This window comes from Haliaeetus leucocephalus, unplaced genomic scaffold (assembly GCF_000737465.1).
Source record: "Haliaeetus leucocephalus isolate CR32 unplaced genomic scaffold, Haliaeetus_leucocephalus-4.0 Scaffold848, whole genome shotgun sequence".
Taxonomy (NCBI): Eukaryota; Metazoa; Chordata; class Aves; order Accipitriformes; family Accipitridae; genus Haliaeetus; species Haliaeetus leucocephalus.
The window spans coordinates 17383983-17406380 of record NW_010973284.1 but is presented as its reverse complement, the minus strand read 5'-3'; positions in this window follow the sequence as shown (position 1 = coordinate 17406380).

The following is a 22398-nucleotide window of genomic DNA, read 5'->3' as shown; positions in this document are numbered from 1 at the left end:
CGGGGGACGGGGCACGGCGCGGGGCAGCGCCCGGGGAGGGGGCCGGGGGAAGCCTGCAGTTCGTTCGCAGCGCAAGCTGACAAACGGGCTCTGGCCGGCGGGTTGGGGGGGCACTTTTCACCCTTAATTGGCTGATTTACGGTAGATTTGCGATCGCCAGTACAAAACGCCGGTCGTTTCCTCGGGTGAAGCCAGCTGATGCCGATACCCCTTTGGCTATTCTGGCTGCGTTATCCACATACAGCGGGTCACGGAGCGTTTTCAGCGTGTTGGTTGGTTTGATGTTTGTACGCTTCCATTACACTGCCGCGGGTTAGACCACAATTACCTCTCTTCGATGCCCGTAGGAATTTTGCGTGAATCAGATCGGTGCTTGCAACTTGAATGACCAATGAATGCAGAAATTAGTAGCCACCTTTCATAACCTGTTTTCTCAGTGCTCTCCCTGTTGTCTCTTTATTTATATGTTCACTGAGTTCAGCTCGATAATCTAGAGAAAGTTAATGTTACAAATTGAAAAGATATTGAAAGCACGGTTTAGTTCCCTTCTTGACAGTCAGTCTTTAGGAAGTAACACAACATCTGCAACTGCAATAAAATCGGGTTAAATTGAAGCTATTTTGGAAAGCTGTTTAAGAATTTGTCCATCTTGTACAGGAGACAGAGCATTAGGCTGGTTTTGCTTAGAAGAAAGAACTTATTCCAGTTCTCAAGTGAAAATGCAGAATGAAACTTTGGTGACAAATTAGCATAGATGGAAGTAAATTGGTAATATTAGAAACTGGGATTGAAAAAAGAAGAATGAATCTCTGCCCCAGAGCATTTCAGAATCCTTCTAAGCTAACTGGAAATAAATACATTTTTCAAAAAAACTTAACATGCAATGTTTCTGAATTGACTTTTTAACTGATTTAACAGAGCTTGGTACAATTCTGATTTAGATTTACACCCACCTCCACACACACCCCACCACCCCCTGAGGTGGTTCTGAGAAAACTTCACAGGAAAGTTTTCTAAAAGCTCTCTATGTCTTACGAAGGATTTATTAACTCATTTATTTCCCAGCCAACTCACAGTTCTTGTCTTTATCAGCACTGTATCTTTTAATGCTCATTATTAATCAATTTGTAGAGAGTTTTCATAATTTGTGTGAAAATTAGAATAAAATTCTAAAATGTAATACATGTTGCCAAAGTAATTTTGTCCCTGTTGAACCTACATAGAGAATATAACTTTTCCTTCACTTTGCACTATTGCACTTTAAAAATATGTGAAAAAAGTCATTTTCCCTTGAAATACAAATGTGAAATTTCATGTGAAACAATTTTTTTCATAAGAGAAGTTTAGTATTTCAATTCTATCAAGAAAAATAACCAAAATTATTAATAAAACTTTTAACCTAGACACCAAGAGTAACCTCATTATCTGATTAAGAAAAATCATTCTAAAAGAACAATGCCAATGTTGAAGGCTGATATTAGAATTTGATCGCTTGCTGTCATCACATGCTAATATTAGCTTTCACTGTTGATCTGGCCCTTTTTGAATTATTCTCTTTAAGCTTTGTGTTATATTCTTATTGTGAATAAAGGAAAAGAGCAAGTGGAACAAATATTTTCAATAAAATCCAGATTCCAAGCAACTGAAGTTCATGGAAAATCACTGGAATCAGCAGTAAGGCCTACTTTTACCAAGCAATATCAATCGTAATTCTTGTATTCCTTCAGTTTGGCTAGGAAAAGTTATCTCATGCTTGATAGCAAATAACCCAGGATTAGAATAGGATATCTTTTAATCGTAAATTAAATATTTTAATTGTAGTACTTCCTTCTCTGAATTTCAGACAAACACCATCAAATAAAACATTTATTCTATTTAGTAACGAATGAGTAATTTTATCGCGTGTCACTAGGTGGTGCTCTGCTCCATCTTTAGAGTTACAACCGAGCATTTCGGATTGGTGAGGCGAGGTTTGCGCCACGATTAGCCACTATTCACAAATGAGAATTTTCATGTTACAGTTGAAGAGAACACCAGGAAGCAAGGCTCAGGTCGGATAAGGGATTTAAACAATCACATCCAAAAGGTAATTCCGAAAACTTTTGCTTTTTATTTGTCCAATCCTGCGAGTGCCCAAATTGCCAAGATTGGTTTTAAGCTTTCTGTCCTACCAGTTTCACAGGAAGGAGCTTGGTTCTGCAGCTGAGTAGTTGAAGCACTCAGTGGGGAGTAGGGAGTTTTAGAACTGACATTTTGTAGGGTTGATCCAGTTTAACCTGAAATAGAAATGAGATTTTTAGAGTTCTGCAAAAAGAGTATTGGATTACAGAATTGTTCCTTCTGTGAGAGCACTAATGACTTGACCAGAGAGGTGGACGCTGGCTTGTGCTTGCTCTCTCTGGCAAGAAGCCCAGGTTGGAGCCTTTGGTCTCAATCCCCTGGTCCACATGGACCAGATGCTGACTTCATAACATGCCTCATCTAGGTCTTGTATCCAACTGCAGCCACTTTCCTGGGAGATTAGTATGATGAGGGTCCACCTTCACTTATGAGTCTTTACTGCTCTCTCAAGTATGTAATGTTTCTTGTAAAGGCAAAAAAAAAATATTTAAAATCCTGGAGCACCCAGGAACTCAGAGTGATTTAATTGTGAATTAAGACAGTAACCATTCAACCTGCTTCGTGTGTTGTGGTGGAACATGATGGAGACATGATGGAACATGAACTTTTTCATTTTCAGGCCTACTTGTAGTTTTTAAGAGTTTTTTTACATTACCCACCTTCAGACATGTTTATCAGCATCAGCAACAGAAATACTGCAGCAGTGAAAAATCATGGGCATCTTCCGATTCTTTGTTTTTCACAAAGTCACCCAGAATAGAAAGGAGAAACCCAGACATAAACTCAAGCTTCCTGACTCCAAGCCTCTGCTTTAATCACAAGGTTCTTCTTATTTCTTATGAGTGTGTTGTTTATTCATGGAGAGTGAATCCTGGTGCTGCCTGCACTTAAGGCTTGACTTTCTTGCCAAGAAACTTACCCGGTTAAAACTGGGGCAGGAATGTGGGCTGGGAGAGGAAGGTCTTAAATGAAAGCATGACAACTCCTTGCTAGACTGGTTAAGTGAGATGACTACCCCTATCCATATCCCCTTCTGGGTCAGACATGGAACAGAGACCAATAACATTAATAGCAGGACACAGCACCTGAGAAAGTCAACCTAAAAGCAAACATTTTCTGCCTAATTAGAGAAGGTGTAGCTGAGCATTACTTCCATTACTCTCAAATGATCTTGCTTATGTACAGTAGCTTTGCAAGTATGCACTATTCTCCACATGTAGCTACTTTACTTGGAATATCCTGAATTGAAACACCCAGAGACTGCACGTAATGCCACCTACTATGTTCAAGCTGCTAGTAAGGTTTTCTGACAATTTCCACTCTAAGACCTGGTGTTTATGACCTTGCCTCACTTGAACCATTCAGTCTGAAATTTCTTATGGCAGGTGCTGAAGATTTTTGGACAACTTCAGCACAAATTATTCAGTCATTTCTAAGAATGAAATTAAAGGAGACATTATGGTATCCCCTTTTTGGGTAGTAGTAAAGAAATTCTTATACACGATTTGGATCAGAGATTTTTAATGGACAAGGAGAAAGAAGTGCTGTCTGCTTTTTCTAATGTCTGAGAAACTTCCTCCACATTTGCCCAAAACACTTTGATAAATCACAGTGTATGGTCAGTCAGCTTGCTGACCTTCATAGCTAAGGAATCTGAAGACTGTGTCTGCATGGCGTACCTCTGAGCCTGCCTGAGACAGTTTGGACTACCCTGAAATGGGCTGCTGACCTGCCACATGCTTTCACTGTTTTGCCTGTGCCTCAGTGATTGTCCTGACGGTGGCCAGGCACAATGGACAAAGAAGCATCCTGAGATGAATGTAAAGAAAAACAAAAGGAGAAATGGCTATTGCTGTTACACAGCTTCTTGGAGTTGATGATAAGGAATACCTTGGTTAATAAGGGAAGCAGGGCCTAGGAGCTCTCTGAGAAGGATTAGGGGATTCATAAAGGTCAGTATCAGGAAGGATCATTAAAGCATTTAACTTAATGCTGTACACAGTGGGCCATTATGCCTCTGTTGAGCCACAGTGATTGTGAATGACCGAAAGCCAGGACTGGCTCAGCAAAGACACTAGAAACAGAAGTCTTAAAGGGCAATGGAAGACTATGTATGGCAGTAGGGGAATGGCAGTCGGAGGGAGGACTGGCTGGTGAGGGACAACATGCAGGATAGGAGGGAAGGGTAGGACTGGATGTGAGCGAGGCTGAGAGCCAGGAGGAGATGGCTGGAAAAGGCAGGTGAAGACTGAACAAAGAAGGTACTTGGCAGCTAAGGGAGGTTAGGATTGGTGTAGGGAGGTGTACAACTGGCCAGGGAAGAAGAGGGTAGATCAGAGGAGCATGAAAGCTATGTGGGGATTAAACAAGGAACGGTGCAAGTCCTGAAGGTACATAAAAGATTAAGACTGTGGGGCATGAGCAAAGGAATCCAGGTCTGCTACCACTCCCTTTCACAGCTGAAGTATCACCTCTCCTCCGCTGTCAGCAAATATCCACAGTGCTGACTTGAAAGTGCCCTGTCACACTCTGGCCTGACTAACAACTCAAATCACCCTACCAGGTTTCTGATCAACCTGCTAGTATTGTCAGTTACTCCACTGGGTCAGCTGGCAGGGGTCTGTCCTATGTATCTAGGGAATCCAACCCTTTTGATGACTTGAGTTAGTGTCTTCATGATGCCCCATGTTAGCTTTTCTGTTTGCTCATCTAGAAAATCCCACCTGATAATATGTTTATAGGTGGAAAGTTAACTACTCTGTTATGCGTATAATCATAAAAATCCTCAAAAGATAAAATAAACAATTTTTTTCTAGTAATTTGATGATTTTTGAGACGCTCCACTTCTCAGTCTTAAAAGTCACTTGAATTTAACACGTCAGTAACCAATTAATAAGCCACTTATTTCCAGTTTCCATTAAACGTCAATCCTACCTTCTTCTGGGTATCTCCAATGCATTGAGGAGCTCTATTTTTATTTCAGAATATTGATCTAGAAGAACAGAGTGTGCACATCTTAGAGCCCAGGCATATAGCTTTATCTTACTACTGCTAATGACCACCCTTCTTGTGAGTTACTAACCATATGACTCATTCAAGGAAGGAGTATAATGCCACAAAGTTAATTTGTTCCACTTTTCACATGAGCAAGCAGAGATCTGCACAAACAGCCCTTTCATCCCTGTCAATATGCAAGGTAGAGTATGGTCTGACCCTAGGAAAGTGTTTTGAGTGTGTTTGCTGAGCTGAATCTGATAATAAACTTTAGAGCTGACTCATTTCAAGGTTTTAGAACAGAGCAAGAGGATCAGTGTTTCAGGATTACATGGTACTTTATATACCAACCCGGACAAGAAACAGCACTGGAGCTGTACCTTTGTGGGGTATCAGAATTACAATATACTTACTCAATGTTCTGACTGGTAAATGGCATGGGTAGCATCAAGATGAAAGAGCTTTCATTGGAACTACTTCTGTTGTTCAGGACTGTTAATGTCCCTCTCCAGTCGAAAGAGTAGACATGCCAGTACATCTGAGTGCATCAATACAGAGAACAGAGAAGTAATTGTATTGCTCTTCCCAACACCCCAAAACAAGCCAGGGAAGGGAATTGCTTGAGTTTCAGAGAAACTGAAAAGTGAAAGATGTGGATTTTTAAGGTTGGAGAGGAGTGGCTTGTTCTGTAAATTATGTAAATGGAAGGAAGGATGGAAGACATTCTTGAGAGCAGCAAAGAAAACAGAATAACCTAGGATAACCCCAAATCAAACAGGCAGCTAGCAAAAGCATCAAGCTGGACCACACAGAGTCTGTAGAAATGTCTGTGCCCTACACAGTCAGGTCTAGTTCTGAATGAAAAGGATGAGAGATTTTCATTAATTGGGTGGAGACCAGGGCAGCATGGTTTTTGTCAACACTGAGATAACAACAGATCCATGACAAGGACTAGAGGGAAGTCTTTCGTGCCAGCACGAAATCCTTCATCGATAGTTTAGTTCTTGTAAGGACAATTTATATTAATGGATCCAGCCACTGAGTGTTTGCCAATGAAAAATAATTGTGTAGAATCCAGACAGACGGTTTGGACTGTAGGCTTGACATTAGGCCCTTTTAGAAATGCTGAGTTTGCACAAGGAGCTGCTGCTGCCACCGCAGATTTCCCCACATGATGTCACTCTCTGGCAGTTTTGTCAGCCCTGATCTTTGCCTACAGCAAAAGGATTATCAACTCCAGATGGCAGGCCCATATAGAAAGCATCACTTTGTTTATAATATCTTCTAAGTGGCGTGAGTGCCATTTTGTTGTTGCTTTTGGTTTTAGACTTTCTGGGAACTGCTTTTCACTGGTTCCTCTAGTGACTGCTTAAGACTAATTTCATGGATTTATCATGACTAGACGTTTATTGTATGGAAGTTTAAAAGCATGTACAATTCTAGCTGTATTTTATAGTTGTCATTTTAAAACAAAACCTGCTACTGTATAGTGAGGCTTGGACAACAGCATGTTTTCCTGTTTTTTCTTCTTACAAATAACACAGTTTTTATATAGGGTAGGCATTAGACCATCTAGCCTATTCAATCCTAATGCTCCCAACCACACCACAGGCAGCTAGCAGAGAATCTACTCAAGTTATTAGGCTATTTGTAGAATTCATTGTATTCACTGCACAGTGTGGCCTATTACTGAAATTACTATACATAAGAATAACCGTTACTTTAGTCAGGAGTTCCAGGATAAGGCTCTTCATGTGTAATAATGTGTTTCTGCATAATTTTATGAAACTGGACAAGATCCAAAGTTCCACTGCAATGCACATTAAAAAACCTCAAAGACATGGCATCTTCATTGCCTGAAAAGAGAATACTGAACATCCTACTTTGGTCAGCCTGTTAATAGCAGGAGGAAAGGTGACTATCTGTTTCCTTAGAGACAATAGGCTCCACTGCCAAAGAATCGACAATCTTCTCTATAAACACTGATGTTTGAAGAGCAAGTTTAAAAAATATGTATGTGGCTAGTCATGTTGAGTCAGATAATGGCCCACAAGTCTCTATTATTTATCTGACGTATTCTTTATACTACCTTTGGTTTACCTTCATGTCTTTACAGAGACTTCTCATAAATTACCTGCTCAATTAAAGTTTCACCATAATTACTCATGAGAAGAAAATCAACAGTGAGTGGAAAGCAGCCATGGAACCAGCAGTCAGTGGCAGCATTACAGAATATGTGATGGCATGAGTTACGTAAACAGTGTATTCATCTTCATTAAAGTTATACTGAATCAGCACCAACGCCACATATGAGAAACTCTCTCAGATTAGTAACTCTAACTCATAGGACTTCGGTAGTAATCCTTATAGGCACAGCTATTTACATGATAAGAGTCCAACTGCTGAAATATTTTTTAAAAGAACAGTGGTCCAGTTCTGCAAACCCTAATTAAATGTTGAAAAGCTAGAGAAATAATTCAAACTCTATTAACAATTCCTGGGATCCAACATCATATGCTACTGTTTCAGAGAGAAGAACCCTGAAATCTGAAGTCTTTTCCATGATGTTTTCCCCATTATCCGAAAAGATACAGAATATTGTCACATGTTATATATCAGACTCTCTGGTAAGGCCTTATCCTGCACATATGCATGAAGTTAGAACAGCTGAATTCTAAAAACAGAAGCCTCACAGCTTCATGTCATTGGCCAGCCCTACTCTGTTTCAGGGCTCCATCCATTTGCCTCCCAGTAATTCAGGTATCAATATATAGTTTCATACAATTTTTAATCACTTTGCGTCGATGTTTCCATTGATCATTTAAAATGAAAGAAGGAACAGTTTTCCTACAATAGCAGTAAGAGCAATATTCACTAATTTTGTAGTATTGTCACTAAAGTTAATTTTGTTCCATTTCTAAGAATAGATTTAAGAACTGCATTCTTCTGAGAGTTCTTTTCAAGTACTAACACTGCTTCTGTAATAACAACTCATCACTGTGGTCATAATGCTTATTACAGAATCCTAATGCAGCTTATAAGCAATGTTATTTTGTAAAATGTTTTTGTGGTGTTAGGTAAAATGTGATACAGTATTACTTTTGTAGTAGACATTGAGACCTATGTAAAGAAAAACGTACATAAATGTCTAGGTATTGTTGCAGTATTGATTTACTTTAATCTTTGCACATAAACCAAGGAGTGTTACTCCTCTGTTGCAATTAAAAACCAGAACAACAGTATTCCTAGTCCGTCATATTATCAGTAAAGTTATGGGATAGCTACTGTACTTTGATAATATTCACGCAATAAAAAAGAGTTATTCTACTAGCTGTTCCTACAAGAGCTACATTTCTCCTAGTAACTGTGTATCATTAGAGTGGAGTAATCTATTAAGTAATGTATGATACAAAAGCACTTGACAGCAGGTAAAAATATCTTCTTTGAGTAGCTATTTGAGGAAACAACATTTTGCAGCAATCACTGCATGTTTAATAATGGAAAGATATTTTGAAAAGAGGATGTTGACCCTCTTTCTAGTGACTAAAATTTGAAGTAGTCTGAGCAATGGTATAATAGCTTCCTGTTCACGTAACATGTTTGCACAACATAAAGTTGCTGATAGCACTAACTAGTAAAGTGTATAACACTCAAAGGATGTGCATGTGTCTGGGAATTCCCATGGTCCTTCCTGTCTACCAGTAAAGGGTATTTGTAGGAATAAGACAAAACTAACATCTATGGGCTAATTGTGCAAACTCTTATTCATACAGTTTACCACTCTTCACCCTGTTGACCTGTGAACTTTACTCTTCAAATTTCCATATTTAAATAGTCAATTATGAGCTAGTAGTAATCCAGCTTTCTGTCAACACTTGGCTCGGAAAATAAATAACATGCCATAAGAAAAATGACTTTAAATTTGATTCTGTTTTGTGTATGCAACTGTTCTAGGACACTTAGAGGCAAAAGTTGTTTCTGCTCTGTCTCTGGCTTTTCTTTGAACCCATAGAAACCCACAGGTCAGGTAGTGGCCTAGCTACTATTGCTGAAAGCAGAGCATTTTGAAGCATACCAGGACATACCAGCAACTTGCACTCACAGTGTGCCTCCATACAATTATTTGTTTGTAGTAATTTGCTTGCTCATTCTTGCAAGAAAAATTTGCATATGATTGGGGTTATATGTGGGGATCTGGCCTTTAGACGGTTTCTCCCTTCTTCTGTGCCTCACTCACTGCTGTCAAGCAAGTATCTTCACCTCTCCGTGTCTCAGTCCTGCCTCTTGCTTGGTAAACTGGGAGCAGCTGTGTTCATCTACTCTCATAAAGCACTCAGATCTATGTATAAAAAGCAAGCTATCTTTGCCACAAATGGCTCTGTTCATTGTATTAATCTGATTATGGTCTGCTATGGACCATACTAAGTGTAAGGAGAAAAATATGTATATTGCATATAAGTTATAACTTTGATACTACTCATGTAACAAGATTGTTGAAGTTCTAAAAACAGTGGCCAGTGTACATTAATTTTCCTATTTCCAGCTGATTTATTTAAAAAATTTCAAATATGCAATTTTGTACTAGGAAAATAGGCATAAAACCCAAATATATTTATTTTAGATAATGTAATCTGAATAAAAACATTCAACTGTGATATGTTTCCCCCAGGAATCAGCTATCTGCAAAGAAGCTTCCACATTCACATCACTGGGAGTCACAGCTGGAGCCAAATTTCCTTGATTTTTTTTTTTTTTAAACATTAATAAAATGGATAGTTTTGTATGCCACCTCTACACAGAACAATGCAATTTCCATTCTCACTAAGACAGTCCCAGAAAAGTATATATTTTATGTGTATCTAACGCTTTGAAAAAGACAATAGCTATAACACAAGGAATATTAGCATGTGTGGTCTGCATTACTTATCACTCTTCTAAAAGGGTTATGAAACAAATGCTGGGGTCCAAAGTAAATAGTGTCATGGATGTAGCCTGATCAGATCTGTGGGAAGTAGCTGCAAGTTTTTTATGCATATTAACAAGCTGTACTCCATGTTTCAGTTCTCGTTACTGTGGAATGCCCTAAAGCCTTTGTTTAAAATTAAAAGCATGAAGATACTTATTTTCCAAACATGGTAAGTTATTTCTTTGTACCTTATTTTTAAAGCTCATCTGTTAATAGGTAAATCAAGCCACTAGTCATGTCTTTCATGTTGCAGCTTGCTTTTCAGGCTTTTCCATGAGAACACAATGCTGGTACTTTAGTATTCTAGAACACTTCAGATTTCTGGAAGTATCTGTAATTTTGATAACTGGAAGGAAGTTCTTTATTGCTTATACTCATGTCTGTTGCAAGTTTTTATAATGTAGAAATCCTCATGTGCAAATCTCACTTCCTTCCCTCTAGTGATCAGTGAAATAGCTTTTTAATACTGGGTGAAGAGCTTTATTTTTCATGCAGTTGTCCATTCTTCTTCAGATTCAGTTAATATATATCATGTGGCAAACAGTGCTAGGTGTAATACAGAAAATTTGGTGGGATATAGAAAACAAAACAACTGATGCCTCAGAAGCTCCAAGGTTAGAAGCAACAGTTCTGCAAGAGAAAATTTAGGGAGAGGGAGATGGAGTGGAGAGATGTGCTTCAGGACAACGGTATTAGCTCCTGGGTCATCAGGGAGGAAACAGGCATTCTGAGTGGAGATAGCAAACTTTCTCAGACAATCTCTTGCTATTTTTTCTTTGTTTTTACTTATAATAGAGAGAGAATGAATTGAGAAATCTCATGAGTCTCACCTTTAGTCATTATTTCAATGGCAAAATATAGGAACAGACCAAATCCTGTCTGTCTATTCAGAAACATTCAGAAATATTGGAAAATATTAAACAAAAGAACAGTAAGGTTTGGGGACAAAACCAAAAGCAGGCATTCAGTATGATTCTCATCTGTCATTGCTCATTGTGGTAAAGGGGAAAGTAAGATGTGGAAGAAGATACACTGATTGCTAGGATTTGCTCTCCTTCCTGGTGTCTCAACAAATTAATTCTGTAGCTGTCACATCTCATGCCTGAACCTCTCCAGGGATGCAAACACCTTTGTCAGACGGTCCCAGTTTTCTGGGGTTTGTGCATATTGATTCAGGGACTTTGAGTTAGGCATACTGTTATTTACCATTGCCATCCAGCCTTTGATGGTCTCAGAGTACAGATCATATAATAATAGCTTCTGAGATACTCACCATCTGTAACAGTAGTTACTGTGTATAAATTTTCCTTCTAAAATGAAGCTGATTGAATAATGATTTCTTTGACTGATTCAGCCTGTTCTTCTGTTTATGAAATGCCAGTGACAATTTTTTTCTTTATGTTGACTTATTCAACCAAAACATTCTTTCTGCTTGTTTTACTTTGTTGATGACCAGTTCTTAATCCAAGTTGCCTGTTCAGCTGTGACTGGCTGAACAAAAATATGTGTTACTGTTCGTTTCTGATGATAAGAGCCTGAAATCTTTTATGGAACAAATACCGAACAGTTTCATAATACACATTCTGCACTGCTAAACTGAAATGCTCAAGTGTTCTTGCATGTAAAATGGATGCAAACATGAACAAGGTAAATTGATTAATTTATATACTGTCATGGTTTAACCCCAGCCAGCAGCTAAGCACCACGCAGCCGCTCACTCACTTCCCCCCCCACCCAGTGGGATGGGGGAGAGAATGGGAAGGAAAAAGGCGTTGAGATAAGAGCAGTTTAATAGAACAGAAAGGAAGAATCTAATAATGATAATAATAACAATAGTAAAATGACAATAATAATAATAAAAGGATAGGAATATATGAAACAAGTGATGCGCAATGCAGTTGCTCACCACTCACTGACCAATGCCCAGTTAGTTCCCGAGCAGCGAACCCCCTAGGCCAACTCTCCCCAGTTTATATACTGGGCGTGATGTCACATGGTATGGAATATCACTTTGGCCAGTTTGGATCAGCTGTCCTGGCTGTGTTCCCTCCCAACTTCTTGTGCCCCTCCAGCCTTCTTGCTGGCTGGGCATGAGAAGCTGAAAAATCCTTGACTTAGTCTAAACAACACTTAGCAACAACTGAAAACATCAGTGTGTTACCAACATTGTTCTCATACTAAATCCAAAACACTACACCAGCTACTAAAAAGAAAATTAACTGTATCCCAGCTGAAGCCAGGACATATACCCATCTTGCTGATATTAAAAACCATACACATTATTTGCCTGTGCTTTTTAAAATCTGATTGGTATATGGGTAGCAGCACAAATTAGTATGTGATTGTCAATATACTGCATATAGTTAGTAATGCTGAGGAGGTAATTGCCTGAACTGTATGTGTTTAAACAGTGATGACAAAAATATCAGAGCCTATTAAATAAAACTATATTAATAGTTAAAAACTATAGTTAAGTAACTGATAGTTAGAACTACAATAAAACTAATCATAGATGCCTAACCTATTCTGACGCAGGCCTACCCACTTGCCAGCATCCTTTCCAGGGATATATATGCCTGTTTACAAGTATGCCGTGACCATACATTTAACCTGAAAGTAATGGTACTATGAGGATACAAGTGGCCAGATACTTATAGCTTCAGGGCATTCCTGAAACCCAACGTAGTAAACCAGCTGGTAACCACAGGTACACACTACATGGCCACATTCACTTTGCAGTATTTTCTAAACTGAAAAGTAAATTGTTAAGTCACAATATTGTGAACCTTCAGTATGAATATGAACTGCTGAAACAGCAGTAACTAGGGGTGGATATATGAGCAGACAATGGAGAGATGAGCAGACAATGCAAAACTATCCATCTATGCTTTGATTCATAGAAATGAGTGGGCCAGGCACAATGAGAGGTGGGCAGATTCATTACGTTGTTTCATTCTTCTGAAAGGAAGTAATGTAAGGAGGACAGAAAATAGAATATGCAACACATTTTCTTTGTTTCTAATGTACTCCTGTTATGTTTTACTTCATCTTTTTTAGCCTGTCACACCAAATTTGGGAAGGAGAAAACAAATGAAAAGTGGATAAAGGAAAAATGGGTGATAAAGACTGAGTCATCCCTATTCACAGCCTCATCAGATGGGGCTTGCACGATTCAGGTGGCCTAAATTGGGGTAGCCCTGTTGTTACAGCTGGTTGGACAGACAGAAAATGTCTCTGGAACTTCCAAGCTGGAATTTTTACAAGAGTTACAAGTGACTGAAACCAGCTGTAATAAGAGAAGAAGTGGACAAATATACTCGGTAAAGTCTAACAAAAATAAACCTTGTGTGTATGCCTATACATCAAGTTGAGCTCTAGGCTGGCAGTAATCAGCCTGTTACTCAGGGACACTGCAGGTTAGCAAGACATCAGTAGGTAATACACAAAATGACTGCAAAAAGATTATTCCTCTGTCCACCTCACATATGCACAGCAGTGCACATACTTAGCAGAGCTGTGTCAGCGCTTCCTAGCAAACGTGGGCTGTCCACAGCTCCCACAGGTCCAAAAGTCACATTATGTCTATATCCTCTGTATTTTTCATTAATATGTGTAGAACAGCTAAGTTGTAATACTGTAAAGCAAGAACACTGTGCTTACCCAAACAATAAGTACTTTTCTTATTTATCTTCCCTCGAAATACTAAATAATAGTGGGTTATGTAATGGCTTTTCCTCAACACAGTCAAGGGGCTACCTTACCAGAAGAGGCTGCAAACACCAATCTAGACTAAATTCTATGCTCATCCATGCAGTGATGGGGCACAGTACAAAACCAAATGTTTTCCCTGCTGCAGGGGTCCTTCTGAGACAGAAAAGGGACCCCAGAATATATTCCAGGGCTTGACTCTGCCTCTCTGAAAGGGAGCAGATAACTATTCCTCATGCTCCATCTCCCCCTAGCCATAGGGCTTCAAAAACGTAGGGTCTGGTAACCTTGGATACTCTAACTGAACACACATTTCATGAACTGTATAAAGTGAATTTGCTATGCTACTTGTTCTGCTCTAAGGCTTTAAGATGATGCCAGAATGAACAGGCAGGAGCAAACCCTGTATCTTGAAGACAGACATATAATAGAGTCCATGGCTGGTATCAATGATGTTGCAGAAATCACAGAAGCAAAAAATTTTAATTGGTGAAATGGTCCCTTCCTTCTTCACTAGAAAGCCAGCATTTTCTCTAAAGTTGAGTCCAGACCAGTTTTGACCAAAGTGATCTGATTACATTTTTGGCACTTACCCAGGGTATCTGTTTGACAGCCAAAATATTGTTCTGTCATTATCCTGCAGATTATTCCTGGTTCCTAGAATTACCCTAGTAATCTTTTTCTTTCCCATTCTACTATTTACTGTTATGATGCTTTTCCATTCCCAGAATTGTCAGTAATCTTCTTACTCCCTCTGTCAGTTAGTTATTGACTGATTTAGGGATCAGTGTAAAAATGTCTAAACTGAATTGAGCTGAAAGACTGTAAATAATTCAGTAAGGAGCTATGCGGTATCTTCAAGGCTTTTAAACACAACAAAAATATTTACTCAACAATCATCTCTAAAGTATATTCTTCAGGAAACAGCTGCTCTAAACAGTCTTGCCTGTTCGTGGCTTGAAATTAAAAGCAAAATAAAATAAAACCATAAAACTGGAAACAAGAGATGTCATTAACTCTCCTTCATTTATACTATAGAGTCCAGCCTTGTTCAATTTAATACAAGTGTTTACTCCTCTGGAAAAGTCATGACTGCCAATAAAAACAACTTGATGTATGATGATTAGCGGTAAATACAAAATGTTTATATTATGTTATGTATGTAGCCCTGAAAAAGTTATAATAAAATTGAGTCATTGCCTTGACTAACTTAATCAGACATAGAAGATGTCTCAGATGGAGGAGGTGGTACAGTGGAGAAGATGGAATAACAAACATAAGATGCAGCCTCTTATCAGACATACACTAAGAATGATCACAATTGTTATCTGCTTTGCCATTAGCAGGACATTGTTATCTGAACACACCATAGTGTGTTCAGAAGTGAGGCTTGAGAAACCATATGTAAGTAATGCTGGCTTCTGAAAAGTTGTATTTCTCCAGCAAGGACAAAAATGTCTTTTCAAACTAACAAGACATTTTTATAAGTCAGTCCCTATGGTACTTTGTTCACTGCAGACACTGAAGATGAAATGCCAAATTCATCCCTGGCATCAGAGCCAGTGCTATTATCTGCAGGATGCAACTGATAAAACTTGCAAAGGGTGATCCCCTTTGACATACTTCTGTGATGCATTTTTAAGAAATACAGTTTTACTAGATATTGCAGAGAATGGGGACATGAAACTCCTCGAACTCTGTCTCCCTGAAGACACTGGAGGGAATACTGTTTCATTCATTCATTCAGAGAAGGGCAACCAAGCTGGTGAGGGGCCTGGAGCACAAGTCCTGTGAGGAGCGGCTGAGGGAGCTGGGGCTGTTTAGTCTGGAGAAGAGGAGGCTGAGGGGAGACCTTATCACTCTCTACAACTACCTGAAAGGGGGTTGTAGTGAGGCGGGTGCTGGTCTCTTCTGTCAAGTGGCTGGAGATAGGATGAGAGGAAATGGCCTCAAGTTGCGGCAAGGGAGATTTAGGTTAGATATTAGGAAAAATTTCTTTACTGGAAGGGTTGTCAGGTATTGGAATAGGCTGCCCAGGGAAGTGGTTGAGTCACCATCCCTGGAGGTATTAAAAAAGCGCGTAGACAAGGCACTTCAGGACATGGTTTAGTGGGAATGGTTGATGGTTGGACTCGATGATCTTGAAGGTCTTTTCCAACCTAAATGATTCTATGATTCTGAATCGACTTGAAATGTAAGCAATTGGATATTAAATGTTTTGATTCATGAGTATTTTAATGTGATTTTTTTTCTGACTGAAGATGACAAAATATGGTATTATGGCACTTATTTTTTTCAGAACTCTGTGAAAATGTTGATATTTCACTTGTGATGAAAATATAATACATGTTTTAATGATGGCATTCCCCATTCTGATTTTTGCATTACTGGGTGAGTTGACATGGTTCTATTTTGTTTTAATAAGACTGCAGCCAAAGTATTTTTAAAAAGTTAAACATTCATTAAATACTTTTGTTAATATGAAAATGTTCTCAGTGCACTAATGAAATACTATAAGTAAAATTGAAATCTTCACTCCAGACATGTTTCTGTAAAATAAAAATATATTATTTGCTCTCTTTCAAAGTCTGTGTAGTCTGAAACTTAACTCAAGCACCTCCCTGCCAAATAAGTCTCAGAGTTTGAAGGAACTGTGGATTTGCATTTGAGATTTAAGACTCTAACCATAGGTATTTATTAGGAAGGATCCAGATACCACTGGAACTGCATTTCAGAGCCTAATAATTGATTTGACAATCCTCAAGAGGATTTACAGTAACACAGGGACATGTCACAACAAGATGAGAAGACAGCGTGTTTCTTTTTCTGGTATATGTCAAGGTCAGGGACCCTATTGCTAGAAATAAAGATGTTTTTGTTTTCTTCTGATGGTCAAAAAATGTATGTCCTTAGATAGTATTTGAGAACTCTTTTGGTTATGATGTCAAATCTGGAACTAGGAAGGACTTCACACTTTCATTTACTTAAGCAGACAGAAAAAAAAAAAGAAAATAAGGTAGAAATATGTAAAATTCACTTAATGCCATAATGACAAGAAGAAATTCAGAGAGCCAAATCTCTTGTAGTTTAAGAGTACTTGTAGTTTAGGAATAATGATAACCACAGTTATCAGCGGACTCAGTCTAGGGCTAAGAAGGTCAGGCCATAAAGAGTAGAGTATAGAAAATACTTAATCATGTGCTTTTGTAATTCTCACTTGGTTTTAGCTGTTAGTAGTGTGTCAGGAAAGCAAAAGTCCTTCTTCATACCCTCAGGTCTCTTTTCCACTGCTCTTTCCTGACTCTTTTTCTCCATTACTTTTTGCAGCCCTCTTTGAGAAATCTAACAGCTGTGACAGCTCATGGCCTTGCTCTTCTTTCTCAACACTGTTGGAAGAAGTTTATCTTAAAAAGAATGTATTTAAATTAAGGGAACTCCTGCCTGTACAGGCTGTACCAAACTGGGGTACAAAGAAGTCGTGGTGGTAGAGGGAGAAGGACAACAGGTCCAACTAGACCTGGTCCAACTAGAGCCTTACTGAAGCCAACAGAGTGCTTCCTGCAGCCCACCACTGACTCCACCTTGGCATCTCCTGTAGTGGCAAGGCACAGGCTGAGCATTTCGGGGGGAGCGCACTGAACGCTTCCTGAAGGAGTTGGCTGTGCATAGTCTGGGATTGCAGGTACTGCGATGCGGCAAAGGGATGAGTAACCATGCATTTATGACAATCTATCCATAATAGGCTCCACTTCTGCACATCTCTCAATGTTCCTGTTGTCTTTTTCCTGCTCCCACACTTTTGCCGCTGTCAGTTACCTTTCCTCTTGGCTGTGGGATGTAACTGTGACCCCGGTAGTGTAACCCTGTGCCAGATTTGGCCGAAGTCAAAGATGCCAACGCACCTTAAGCAGGAAAATGAAGGTATTCATAGTTCCTGACCATCTGAACAGACTGCAGCCCTTCCTTAAGGCTATAAAGGGCTTATTCACTAGATCCTCAGCCCTGTGGAAGCATTTCTTCTCCCAGGTCAGTGGCAGCATGCCCTGGTACTGCTGTAGCACATGATATTCCAGAAGTCAGTTACAGAAGCTAAAGAGTCAGCCAGAACAGTCAGTGCAGAGACTTGCCGTGCTGGGAACCATTTGAGAGTCATGACACTTGAAACCTTGTCCTGTAGTTCATTTCACACCTATCTGGCAGACCAACATTTAGATTACTTCACCTAGTAAAGCATAAAGCCAGTGCTCATCTGAAGATAATAAACCAGAAATTAGTGAGGTGTGGGCAGTGTCTGGGTTCAATTTTATATATGCCACCAAGCAGTCAAGACGTGGAACTGAGCTCAAAGTCTGTGGACAAGGAGAAGACAGAAGACATGGGTCTGGAGTACTGGGATGAGGTGTGGTGTCAGTGGGGGTTCAGCACAGAGCTTCAGGGCCCTGAGCTGAGAAAGGTGGTAGGACAGGCAGGGCAGCACTGAGGAGCTGTGGCCTCAGTGCTCTTTTGGAGGCAGAGCAGACATGGTGGAGTAAAGCTTAGGGGCTGGGAGGGTGATGGGAACCAGGTGTGGCGAGAAGGCAGATAGCAGGGCAGGGTTCCAGGGGCAAGGCAGGCATGAGGGAGCGAGACCTGAGGCAAGGGAGGACCATGAGAATGAACCTTGAGCATAATGAGGAGGTGCAGCTCATGGCACCACTTCAGATGTAGGGCAGGCACAGAGATGTGGGGCTTGGGGCTGAGGAGGGCCACCAGGATGGGCCAGAAATATAGCAAGTCCCTGGCACAGCTACAGAGAAGACAGTCCCCGGCAGCACTTCTGAGGCATGGGCACATGCTGAGGCTCAGGGTCTCAGCGGAGGGCTGCTAGGCCCAGCCGATGCTAACGAGCTGGGCCAGGACAGGCCCAGCTGTGGAGACCAGGGTGTGGTGAAAATAAGGAGCAGCACAGCTGAGAGGCTGTGAAATGTTGAAATGCCCAGACAACAATAAAGAGGAAGGAGAAAGAAAGAAATCACATAGAGCAAGTGGCAACATGCTCTGTCCCATGATCCTTCCTGGAAACACTTGGCAAAAAAAATGGGTTGCTGTCTTAAGTGATTTGTGTCAAGTGGCAACAACATTTCTGAGGGGCCAAAAACTGTCTTGAGTGTGCCACTGTACAAGGCAAGAGACTGTAGCCTGATGCTCTATTTTTCTTTGTGGCAAAGTTGATTGAACAGTTTGCCATTCTCCTTTTCCCCTTCTCCAGCTCCTTAGCAGAAGGGTTACCTTTAATATCTGCTCTGCCATGGGGCAAACCACATTTCTAAACTATTTTAAACTTTAGAAGTGAAATAGTTCATGGTATCACTATTGTTGTTGTTATTATTTTGCTTTTTTCTCCAAAATGTGTCCTTTCCACAGTTTAAAAAAGAAACATGAATGATATACTCTCTGTAGCCAGTTAAAACTGAACATCTAAAATCCCCAAAGAAATGAAAAACAATTGACTCTTATGTATGTAACTTGCTGAGTAATGCTATCCCTTAAAAAAAAATTCTGCTCTAACTCTTGCAAACTACTTGCTATTCTTTCAGACCACATCCTCTAGAAACAGAAGATCTTACTACTCCATGTTGCATAACATCTGGGGCAGTTGTGCTATTTATCAGCTTTATTGGCACTTAATGAGTATACAAATATTTTCCAGTTCTTTTTTCTTGTTATGTCTCTGTATGGTTATACTACATGCTGTGTCAGAAATTGCTATGAATAGGACACTGTTACATTCCTTAGCACTGAGTAGTACTCTTTCTGTAGAAAGAAGAGATATAATTTGAAATTGAGCTTTTTTTTTTCCTGTGTGGTGCTAACTATGCATGTACATATATATTTACACATATGTATGTATGCACATGACATGCATATGTATATAGCAATACATATACATACTGCTATATACATGACAAAATACTGTCTTTCTGAATGTTACTGTTCATATGTCCTATATTTTAAATATAATATCTTGAACATAAAAGATTGTACAACCAACCTGCGTTACAGACACATTTTAGAGTTTAATGCCTACTGATAACAAGACAGAAATAAATACCAAAATATTTAATTTTGTGTCATAGAAAAGAAAACCCAATACAGAAAAATAACAGTGAAATCAAAAGGAAGGAACGGCTTTCTATCTACCTTCCACGTCTAATTCTGCATTCCTTGAGAACCCAAATTCCCATCAAAGTTGATAAAGCACAGTAAAGTGAAAGTTGGGGTTTTAAAAATCTATTCACACATGTTTGTGAGTGAATATTGTCATGACTACAACAGTTATCTTTAGGACACTAGAATGGAGAGATGGAAGTTTGTTTACCTTGGAAACAGTTGTTAGTGTAACAATAAGAATCTGCACACTCAGGTGATCTTCCAGGTCTTTTTTTTTTTTCTGGTTAAACATTTCCATGATTAAAGGTGTCCAGAAACACAGAGTGAGATGTGGAAGCTATGACAGTATGCTATTGAGTACATAACCTCTAAACACCCTGGAGGCGGGTATATAAAAATGTGAAATTAATTTTCTAACATTTACCAGAAACTGCAGTGAAATCTGCATTACTAGAACATTGAACAGGAGCTAAAGCTGGGATATGTTCAGCTGTGACAATAAAAGAATACACTTTTCCATTTTAATAGAGTAGCTTTTGAAGTCATATAACCTTTAGTCACTATCTTTCACACAAATAGAATATATTTGAGAGAAACTTTGTCTAACCTCTACATCACCCTATATTTGTTGATTTCAATCCATTTGCCAAAGGCTTTTCTCTGCTGACCCAGAACTTTTGCTTATTATGCACATTACTTTAGGCCACTTCCTTTGATGAGTCTCTACAGCCAATCAAATACTAGTATTATTTCATGGGACATCCATTTTACAAAACTGTGAGAAAAGATCATGGGTCTCACAACTACATTTGAGCAGAGCAGACATGCAAAAGATATGCCCTCTCCTTACAGAAAATATAAAGATATATATGTTTATCAATATAAACAAATGCACCATAGCTGTAAGCAGAACTGACAGATAAAGTTTGCAGGTAGCTTTGGCCAAGGCACTTAACTCTCTGTGATCCAGTTTCCTTATCTGAGAATGAAAGACAGTATCACCTAGACCTCCACCTTCCTCTTATAGTGTTTCTCAGATGAAAAAAAAATTGTTGTTAGTATAATTACTTTGGTTTGCTTTCTCCAAAATACCTTGAAATATGAGAACAAATATAAACACATGTTCCTTGTTAGTGAGTCTGGTAGTAGGGAAAGAATACTAAATACTCTTATGTCTCATAGTTTCCTACTATACACTACCACAACGAAGGAGTACTTCATGGAATATGATCAGTAATCATTATTGTGTTGAACTACTTAAAGATAATTAGTTTGGGCTCAGAGGCAGGGAAAGCTCAAAAAATTAAAATTTATTTTTTATTTTAAATGCAAAATAAGCATTTAACTATATCTTTGAACTCTTCGAACCTACCAAGATTTTGACATTGTGATGGTGACTTCATGAAAAATGATTATCGTCCTCAAAGAATTTCTGACTGTCTTATTTGCTTATACTTGCAATGGAAATAACGTGAACAGAGTATTTCTCAAGAAATTTCAACACTTTTGGGTTTTGTGCTGGTCAGAAGTCCTAAGTCTCTGGTTTAGGAGGCCATTTAATTCCTTTTTGTAGCATATGCAAATTTGGTATGAGATGGTACAACTAAAACAATATTGTGATGAACAAGATTTTCACGTTTGGGAACATGATTAAAATCTGGCTTGCATCACATACACAAGCAGTTTTAAGTTTAACACAGAAGGAACATCTGTGATTAGCAAATAATATAATGCATAACTATTCAGTGCCCAGAATATGCAAAGAATAAGATACAGAATACTAAATGAAAGCAACTACCATGCACTCAGTTTGGGCAACAACACTACAAATACAAACAGACATTATGCACAGTCATGGCCTCTTAATATTGAGACTGTAATTTTTCATGTATTCTTCTTCTAAGCTACTAAAAAATTTTTAAGCTATGTGGTTTAGTAATGATAGCATAAGATGTGCGCCTGTTTGCCTGATCATGCAAACCATAAAGAATGCCTGGCATTTATTCTTTTTGTTCATTTCTGAGCATTATTTCAGGTAGTGCTTGAGTCTGTCTACATGCTAGACATTCCGGAGCCTGACTGTTTACAGGATGTCTGTCTTTATGTGACATTTGGCACATTTTTGCTAACACGAATGTTATAGATTCAGAGAACTCTCAACTCAGAGATTTGTTCTGCGAAAGCCTAGTCTTATTGACTTTGAAGGCATGAAATTTGTTTTCATGGGCTTTTTGAATAGGGTTGGTTTGTGGGAATTATACTGACTTCTCCTCAGATAGCATCTATTAGGTATAAACATTTATCCACATGTTCGGTCTACACTTTGATAGCTCTTATATAGTGTTTTAAAGTTAAGTGTGTGTTTATAATTAAACTGTGTATCCAGACTCTCTGAACACTAGTCTATATTCACAGGTGGGCTCTGGGTGAATTTGTTAGAGTTGGAAAGAGACCGCTTG